Source organism: Microtus oregoni, unplaced genomic scaffold (genome assembly GCF_018167655.1).
Source record: "Microtus oregoni isolate MIOR12 unplaced genomic scaffold, Mior012 000097F_ref0000449, whole genome shotgun sequence".
Taxonomy (NCBI): domain Eukaryota; kingdom Metazoa; phylum Chordata; class Mammalia; order Rodentia; family Cricetidae; genus Microtus; species Microtus oregoni.
Genome location: NW_024544710.1, coordinates 63,382 through 72,520, shown reverse-complemented (window position 1 = coordinate 72,520; position 9,139 = coordinate 63,382). Strand labels below are relative to the sequence as shown.

Genomic DNA, 9,139 nt, shown 5'->3' with positions numbered 1-9,139 from the left:
TCTGTGAGATCCTACTAGTTTGGGTTCAGCTCATGTTTTCCCCATCATGATTTTGCTCCCCATTGCTCCTATGATTCCTCCTCTCTCTCTTCAACTGAACTCCAGGAGCTCAGCTCAGTGCTTGGCTGTGAGTCACTGCATCTGCTTCCATCAGTTACTAAATGTAGGTTCTATGATGACAGTTAGGTTAGTCCCTAATCTGATTATAAGGCACCCTCTCCACTATTGCTAGGAGTCTTAGTTGAGGTCATTCTTGTGATTCTTGGGAATTTCCTTAGCATCAGTTTTCTCACTAACCCCAATAATGGCTCCTCCTATCAAGATATCTCTTTCATTGCTCTCCCCCTCTCCCAACACAATCTTCTTAATCCCTCCTGTTCCTTTTCCTAATAACCCCCATCCCAGTATACCCAGGAGATATTAACTATTCCTCTTCCTGGGACACTCCATGTGTGTCACTTCTGGGGTCCTTCTTTTTACCTAACTTCTCTGGGGTTGTGGATTGTAGTCTGTTTATCTTTGTTTTACATCTAATATGTATGAGTGAATACATACTGTTTTTATCTTTCTGGGTCTAGGTTACCTCACTCAGGATGGTTTTTTTCTAGTTCCATCCATTTGCCTGCAAATTTATGGTGCTGGCACAACTGGATGTTGACAAGTAGAAGAATGAAATTAGATCCATATCTTTCCCCAGGCACAAAACTCAAGTACAAATGGATCAAATATCTCAATATCAATCCAGTTACACTAAGCCTGATAGAAGAGAAAGTGGGAAGTGGCCTTGAATGCATGGACGCAGGAGACCACTTCCTAAATATCACACCAGTAGCACAGCTTCTATAAGGCAAAGAACTCGGTCAATAAGACAAAATGGCAGCCTACAGAATGGAAAAAGATCTTCACCAACCCCACATCTGACAGAGGGCAGATCTCCAAAATATATAAAGAACTCAAGTAACTAGACACTAACTAAGGTACCAAGTAATCCAATTTAAAAAAATGGGATAAAGATCTAAACAGAGAATCTGGTTTTATCCCATGTTTTTACAGTCCCAGTCCAGCTGGCCTTGGTGAGCTCCCAATAGATCAGCCCCACTGTCTCAGTGGGTGGGTGCACCCCTTGTGGTCCCGACTTCTTTGCTCATGTTCTCACTCCTTCTGCTCCTCATTGGGACCTTGGGAGCTCATTCTGGTGCTCCAATGTGAGTCTCTGTCTCTATCTCCATCCATCGCCAGATGAAGGTTCTATGGTGATATGCAAGATATTCATCAGTATGGCTATAGGATACGGTCATTTCAGGTTCCCTATCCTCAGCTGCCCAGGGAACTAACTGGGGACATAGCCTTGGGCTCCTGGGAGCCACTCTAGGTTCAAGTCTCTTGCCAACCCTAAGATGGCTCCCTTAATTAAGATATATACTTCCCTGCTCCCACATCCACCCTTCCTTTATCCCAATCATCCCATTTCCCCAAGTTCTCCCCATCCTACCCTTCTCACTTTTCTCTCTCCATCTCCCCTTACCCCCATCCCACCCTACCACCAAGATCCCAAATTTTTGCCCGGTAATCTTGTCTACTTCCCATATCCAGGAGGATAACTGTATGTTTTTCTTTGGATTCACCTTCTTATTTAGCTTCTTTAGGATCACAAATTATAGACTCAATGTCCTTTATTTATGGCTAGAAACATGGCAGACAATGAGGGCTGATGAGAAGCCAAGGACAATGGCACTGGGTTTTGATCCTACTTCATGTTCTGGCTTCATGGGAGCCTAGCCAGTTTGGATGCTCATCTTCCTAGACCTGGATGGAGGGGGAAGTACCTTGGACTTTCCACAGGGCAGGGAACCCTGATTGCTCTTCGGACTGGAGAGGGAGGGAGAGAGGAGTGGGGGGAGAGGGAGGGAAATGGGAGGCTGGGAGGAGGCAGAAATTTTTTTCAATAAAAAAAGGATCTAAACAGAGAATTCTCAATAGGAGAAATTCAAAGGGCCAGAAGACCTTTAAGGAATTGTTCAACATCCTTAGCCATCAGGGAAATGCAAATCAAAATCACTCCAAGATGCCATCTTACACCTATCAGAATGACCAAGATCAAAAATACTGATGATAGTTTATGCTGGAGAGAACATGGAGTAAGGGAAACACTCTTTCATTGCTGGTAGGAGTGCAAGGTACAGCCACTTTGGAAATCAGTATAGTGGTTTCTCCGAAAATTGGCAATCAATCTACCTCAGGGTCTAGCAATACCAATCTTGGGCATATACCCAAAGGACGCACAATCATACCACAAGGACATTTGCCCAGCTATTCTCATAGCCACTTTATTTATAATAGCCAGGACCTGGAAACAACCTAGATGCTCCTCAATCAAAGAATGGATAAAGAAAATGTGGTACATTTGCACAATGGAGTATTAGTGGTAAAGGCAAAGTGTTTTTTTTTTTTAAGTCAGAAACGTGAGACTTGAGTCATACATAGTTTTGGCCTTGGGAGGACACACGCATCCTAAAGTACCCATAACATAATGGGTAATAATATAAACCTAGGTTCTAGAACTCTAAAACTTTTAAAGTTATTATTTAGCAGGAGCCTTTATGATATAAAAATAAAGGCATGGTTTGTGAAGCAATTTCCTCCAAGGTAAAATATTCGATCTTGGAGAGAAGTTCATTAAGAGAGAGGATGTAAGCCAGGCGGTGTGGCGCACACCTTTAACCCCAGCACTCAGGAGGCAGAGAGAGGCGGATCTCTGTGAGATCGAAGCCAGCCTGGTCTACAAAAGTGAGTTCCAAGACAGGCTCCAAAGCTACAGAGAAACTCTGTCTTGAAAAACCAAAAAACAAAACAAAAAAAAAAAGAGTGAAGATGTTCCAAAGGGGCATGAAGCATTCTAATAAAGCATTCTATCCTGCAGGGAAGCTGGTTAAGACCAAATAAGTAAACAGTTCCAAATTTTTGGGAAGTCCATGAATCTGAACAGATGCACTAGGCCCCCACTTCCCCAAGCATATATGAGCAGCAAGGACTGCTGGAATGCTCTCAGACCAGAAGAGCTTCCTGGAAGTGACACTCTCTAAACTATGGAGCTGCCTTCAAGTTGTGCAGTGTATTTCAGATTCCCAGCTTTAGTGAGTTATCATCCATGGATGGGCTTTTGGTGATACAGCAGCCTTCATGTCACCTCTTTGCTGTAACTCTGATACAATTCATTGGTTCACCATGTTGAACTTAGGAGGTATCCTTAGTTTGATCTGTTGTTGGTTCCCTGTGTGGCATAAGTGGGTATTTGTCCAATTTTCTCTAGGAAAAGTGTCATACAACAACATACCCATGATCCCTCCTGTAAGAGTTAATGCAAAAAGCCTGTCAATCACTTGGAAAAGATAAAGTCCCTTAGGATAAGCTGTTTGTTCTAGGTACATAGACATAGTGTAAAGACATTGTTCACTTTCACCTGCTGAGATTCCACTCTCTTCTGCAATGTCCCCTTTGGCCTTTGGCCATCTTTACCTCTTGATACTGGACTTTGCTCTACAATGGCCCCTTTGGCAACTGTCTACTTTCACCCTTTTGAGAATGCCCTCTGCTCTGCAATGATTTCTTTAGCCACCTGCTCTGATCCTTTGGGAGGTATTTCTACAGTGTAATAAACTGCCCATCTTCTACACTGTACTCTGTCAATCTCGTCTGAATTCTTTCAACAGTGATCACAAGGACCAAGGAGCTAAGGGGCATTCAGAGAGAGAGATACTGCTGACATTGTTGAGATCTGGTTTTGCAGTAATAGTGAATATAATTTGTAGGGTTTTGATTTTTTAAAATCTATTTCACCGTTGTGTCTAAAGTGAGTTTCTTATTTTTCCCACCAAAATGGAAACTATGTGAAGTGATACATATGTTAATTAGCTTGATTACATTATTCCACTATGCATATGTATATCAAAACATTGCATTAAGGTCTGGCTATGGTTCAGTGATAGACAAATCCCTTAGCATTGATGAGGCCCTGGGTTCCATCCTTAGTAGTATAAAAGAAATTGAACACCACACTAAATATTTACAACTTTTATTTGTCAATTATATCTCAATACATGTGTTATGGTATATCTGTTTTCTTTTCTTATAATTTATCTTATTTTTTTTAAAAAGAAAGCAAGTTATCTTTTTTTTTTCATTTTACATATCAATCCCAGTTCCCACTCTCTCCCCTCCTCCCATTCCTTCCACCTTACTCCCACTCCAACCCCATCCACTCCTCAGAGAGGGTAAGGCACATTGCTTTGGGGAAGGTCCAAGGCTCTCCCTAATATATCTAGGCTGAGTAAGGTATCCATCCAAAGAGAATGAATTCCCAAAAAGCCAGTACAAACAGTAGGGATAAATCCTGGTGCCACTGCCAGTGGTCCCACAGTCTGCCCCAGCCATATAACTGTCACCCACATTCAGAGGGTCTAGTTTAGTGCTATGTTGGTTCCTTCTGTGTCTGACTGAAGTTGGTGAGCTTCCATTAGCTCAGGTAAACTGCTTCAGTGGGTGTCCCCATTATGGTCTTGACCTCTTTGCTCATATTCTCATTCCTCCTACTCTTCAACTGGACTTTGGGAGCTCAGCTCACAGCCCCACTGTGGGTCTCTGCCTCTGTTTCTGTCAGTTGCTCGATGAAGGTTCTATGGTGACATTTAACATATTCATCAGTCTGACTACAGGGCAAGGCCAGATCCTAGAGAAGCTAAGTAACAAGGTGAACCCTAAGAAAAATACACATAAATCAACCTGCAAAGGAGAAATAGATAAGACTGCCTGACAAAATTGGGAGCATGAGGGTGGGGGGAGAAGAGAAAGCAGAAAAGGAAGAGGAGGGGAGAAGGGGAGGGGAGGAGAACTTGAGGGAAAAGGATACATGAGATGGAGGAAGGACAGAGACGAGATCAAGGAAAGAGATATTTTGGTTGAGGGAGCCATTATGGGCCTAGCAAGAAACCTGGCCCTAGAGAATTTCCCAAGAATCCACAAGGATGACCCCAGTTAATCCCCTAAGCAATAGAGGAGAGGGTACAGCTGTTTTCTACAAGTACAACATGACTATCACCTTCATAAAGCCTAGATTGTTGTGACGACCTATCGAATACTTTAACTCCACAGTCATAGTAATAAAATAATCAAACTAACATATTAATAGCTAGGTTAACAATAATTATAATTGTATTGTTAGCATTAACTCTTAGAAGGAAGGTAACTACACCTTAACCCACTATTCCATACCTCTTGCCTATATGTGGTCTTGGGAAGTTCTAGAGAATATAGGAAGGGGAAGGATGACTAAAGGCAAAACTCCAGTTATGAAGCATCTGTGAGTGGTCACACATGCTAGAGTGGATTCTTCAGTGAAATCAGCTGCACAAATAACCCATGCAGTGGTGACTCATGTTGGGATTGGACTTTGTTGATGATGCAGCTGCCCAATCACCCATGTTCCTGTAAGTAACTCCAATAAATCCATTGATATACCAAACTGAACTTAGGTGGAGTCAGGCTTTGAGTTTCTAAGGGATACACTATGTGGAATGAATAGTCATTTCTTTATCCCCACCCCACCCCAGGAAAAGTCACACAACAATGAAGTTTGATGTTTAATCCATTTTTTTCCAGTCACTTCATTTTTAGGGTCAGTGATGAATTTAACGTATGTATAAAACATCTTTGATGCTTTAAAATGAATAACAATAATGTTAACAGTATTCACATTATGGGAACATGGAATTTCTTAGATAAGTTTAATGGTGTCCCCTCCACTTCTTTTTATGAGATTGTTTAAGAAGTACTGATGCTAGACTTCCTTAAAGATTTATTAGAATTCAATAGTGAATCCATTCAGCCCTGTCTTTCCTTTCCTCTTTTTCTTTTCTTTTCTTTTCTTTCTCTCTCTCTTTCTTTTTTTTCTTTTTCTTTTTCTTTTAGTCTTTCAAGACAGGTTTTCTCTGTAGCTTTTGGAGCCTGTCCTGAAACTTGCTGTGTAGACCAGGGACTGGCCTTGAACTCATAGAACTCCTCCTGTCTCTGCCTCTCAAGTGCTGGGATTAAAGACATGCACCAGTACCACCCAGCATCGCCTGACTTTCTATGTGGAAAGACTACAAAATCATTGCTTATTTTGCATTTCTTGAAGTTGTTCGTATTTCCTTGAATTCATGTTGGCAGGTCACATGGGTTCAGGAATATATCCATTTCTTTTAAGTTTTCTAACATTTTTTTAACAGTGCTAGGAATCAAATTTAGGGTTTTGAACATGCCAAACAAGCAGTCTACCATAGATCTACATCTCCAGTCCCAGTTTTCTAGCTTTTTAAAAATGTAAGGTAATAAAGTATCCCCTAAAGTCTCTCTGGATTTTATTAGAGTCTATTGTGAATTCAGAAATATATTGTTCAGTACCAAATATTTTTGTAACTTCTTTTATTATACCATTATCTGATAAAATGTAAGCAATTCGATCTTTGCTTTGTTCCTGAATAGTTTTAGATAAAGGCCCCTGTGCTGCTGAGATTAATGCGTAGTTTCTATTAGTTGGATGGAATACTTTGTAAGTATCTGTAAAATGCGACTGCTCTATGGTGTTATTTACTCACGCCATTTCTTTGTAGATTTTTAGTTTGAAATGTGTCTAAAGATAAGAGTATTGAAATTTCTCACTGACTGGATCTAATATTTGGTGCAAAAAATTGATAACATTCTAATATCCTTGACAAATTGTTCCTTCTATTAATGTGTAGTGATCTTTAGGTTGTCAAACCACATTTCCACTACTCACAGCCTGTTTTATATAAGGGATTTTTACCCATTCAGTTGAGTTTACACAGCCCAGGCCTTCTCTCCTGCACTTTCATGGTGAGAATACATGGCTGGCAGCTACAGTTAGTAGGAGTAGTACCACAACTGATTTCTGCTGGACCTGGCTCCTTCATTGTAGAGAAGTTTAGACTTTGCCTTTTTAGTTTTTTAGTCTTTCTTGTACATAAATAGGATTTATTATGCTTTTACCATAACATTTTTTTTTTTACTCACTGGCTCAGATATAGTGTTTAATCCACTATTTTATTTGTAAATTCTAATCCACCAATCTTACATAACTTAATGGAAAAGATATACACTGAACCATCAGTATACTACAAATAACAATATCAGTCTAAAATGGCACAAATATTATCTCATCACGCACATACATATAAGTATTTCACCCATTACGAAAGTTCACTCAAGAATGCGTGTTATTAAGAATGAGTATTTTGATGGCTTAAAAAATAAAATACCATTAACATAAAATATTAATGGCATTATCCCTTAACATTTAGCAATACAATCCTTTTCCTCAGCAAGCTCACTAGAAAGTTTATGAATATCTTTTCTGGAGTTTGGTTGGTTTTGATTTGAGAAAAGGTTATACTGTGTTGTTCAGGATGGTCAACTTGTTTCTTTGACTCAAGTCTCCCAAGTAGCATGGATTACAAGCACAACCAAACTAGCATTTATGGAAATATGAAGAAATGACTCTTGATGTCCAGATGGTCTTGGGACTTCAGCTTGTTGCCAGATCCTAGGCAAGTTTTCCCAGTGTGGTGGCATGTTGAATATTGTTCCTCTTGACAGAGCTAATGGGCGGCATTTCTGGTTAAAATCACCTGATAGAAACAAACAAGTGCTATGATATGGCAGTCATAAGCCAAAAATAATTATTTCACTCCAATTGAGAAAATATCTTCCCACATACTATAGAATAAGCAGGACCACATCTCTAAATAAACACCTCCTTCAGTCATCAAGTTTCTAGAAATACCAGCTTTTCAGAGGCACACTTTATGAATTTGAGTTTTACTAGTTCTTTGAGACTTTGATCACATCTATCCCTCCTCCCCTAATTATTCCCACACATACCCACACATTTATCCCTCCCCCAACTATTCCCATATTACCCGAATATTTATTGCCTCCCAGAACTATTCCCACACATTTTCTCTCCACCTGACTTTTTGTCTTTTCAAAAGCACCTCAAGACCAGCTTATGCTACTCAAGTAGTTTCGGATATGAGGTCTTCCGATGGATCATGGTCAACTTATCAGGGGCTCCAGTCCTAAAAGAAACCTGTCCTTTCCTCTCCCAGAAGCTAACAATTGCCAATAGTTCCAAGTAATAGAGATTAATACCCACATATTTTCAACTGCATAGTATTTGTAGTACTTAATAAAGATGCCAGTCCATAGGATATCCCAGTTTTCTTTCCTGTGAGCTAGAGCTAGACATTGAAAGTATTGTAGTGGGTTTACAAGAAGCTAATGGAGAAGATGGATTGGTTCTAGCTCTCTTTGATCTGGCAATAAGTGTGTATTTCCACATTTAGGTTAGTATTATCCCTGCTTTGTGCAGTATATCCATGCTTTTTTGGTAGGTATTTTAGGCAAAAAGACAGGCTAGACAGTTTGGTAGAAGTCACGAAAACTACTTACCTGTAATTATGGTGTGGAGGTCTATAAGGAATACCAAACATCAAGCCTGAAGGAAATCCAGGTACAAATGTCCCAAGATGTTTCTCAGAGTATAAGATGACATAATGTTGAGTGAAGTGGAGTTCAGAGATCCAGGGATATTTTAAAGAAAAAAGAGCAAGTATGAGTAAAAGTAATACATATTAGTCATTTTTAGACAGATTCTTATCATGCAACCTACACTGGGCTGTAGTCCTATTGCTTTGGTCTTTTTAGTGCTAAGATGACAGGAGTATACCACCAAGGTGAGCACTCATAGTATTCATATGAAAAGAGTATTTCAGCCACAGGTGACTTTTTACGAGGTATAAGCCTCAGTTTTCTTGGTAGGTTTGGTCTGATGAGGGGGCTGGGTTGAGACAGACAGACATCCCCAGATCCTTTATCCTAGGCAGTCATTGGCTTTGCCGCCAGAAAGCCTCACTGTACTCTAATGAATTCCTGATATTTTAAGGGGGGTTTGATGATTGTTTCTGCAATCTCTTCACCTTTTAGAGAATAGTTCCTGAATTGGCCATTGTCTTACCATAATTACAATATGTTTTCCATGCTACAGTTGCAGTCCTCTTCTCGGCTTGAATACAGTCAGGATACA

General features: G+C 40.1%; 1 long non-coding RNA gene across 1 annotated transcript; it reads right to left on the bottom strand.

The window, feature by feature from the left end:
- Window positions 1-7,611: 7,611 nt before the first annotated feature.
- LOC121442894 lies at window positions 7,612-8,641 on the bottom strand. Its single transcript, XR_005973606.1, has 2 exons — window positions 8,506-8,641; window positions 7,612-7,682 (listed from the first exon to the last, which is right to left on the bottom strand). It is a non-coding gene; the product is annotated as an uncharacterized LOC121442894 (long non-coding RNA).
- Window positions 8,642-9,139: the final 498 nt, after the last annotated feature.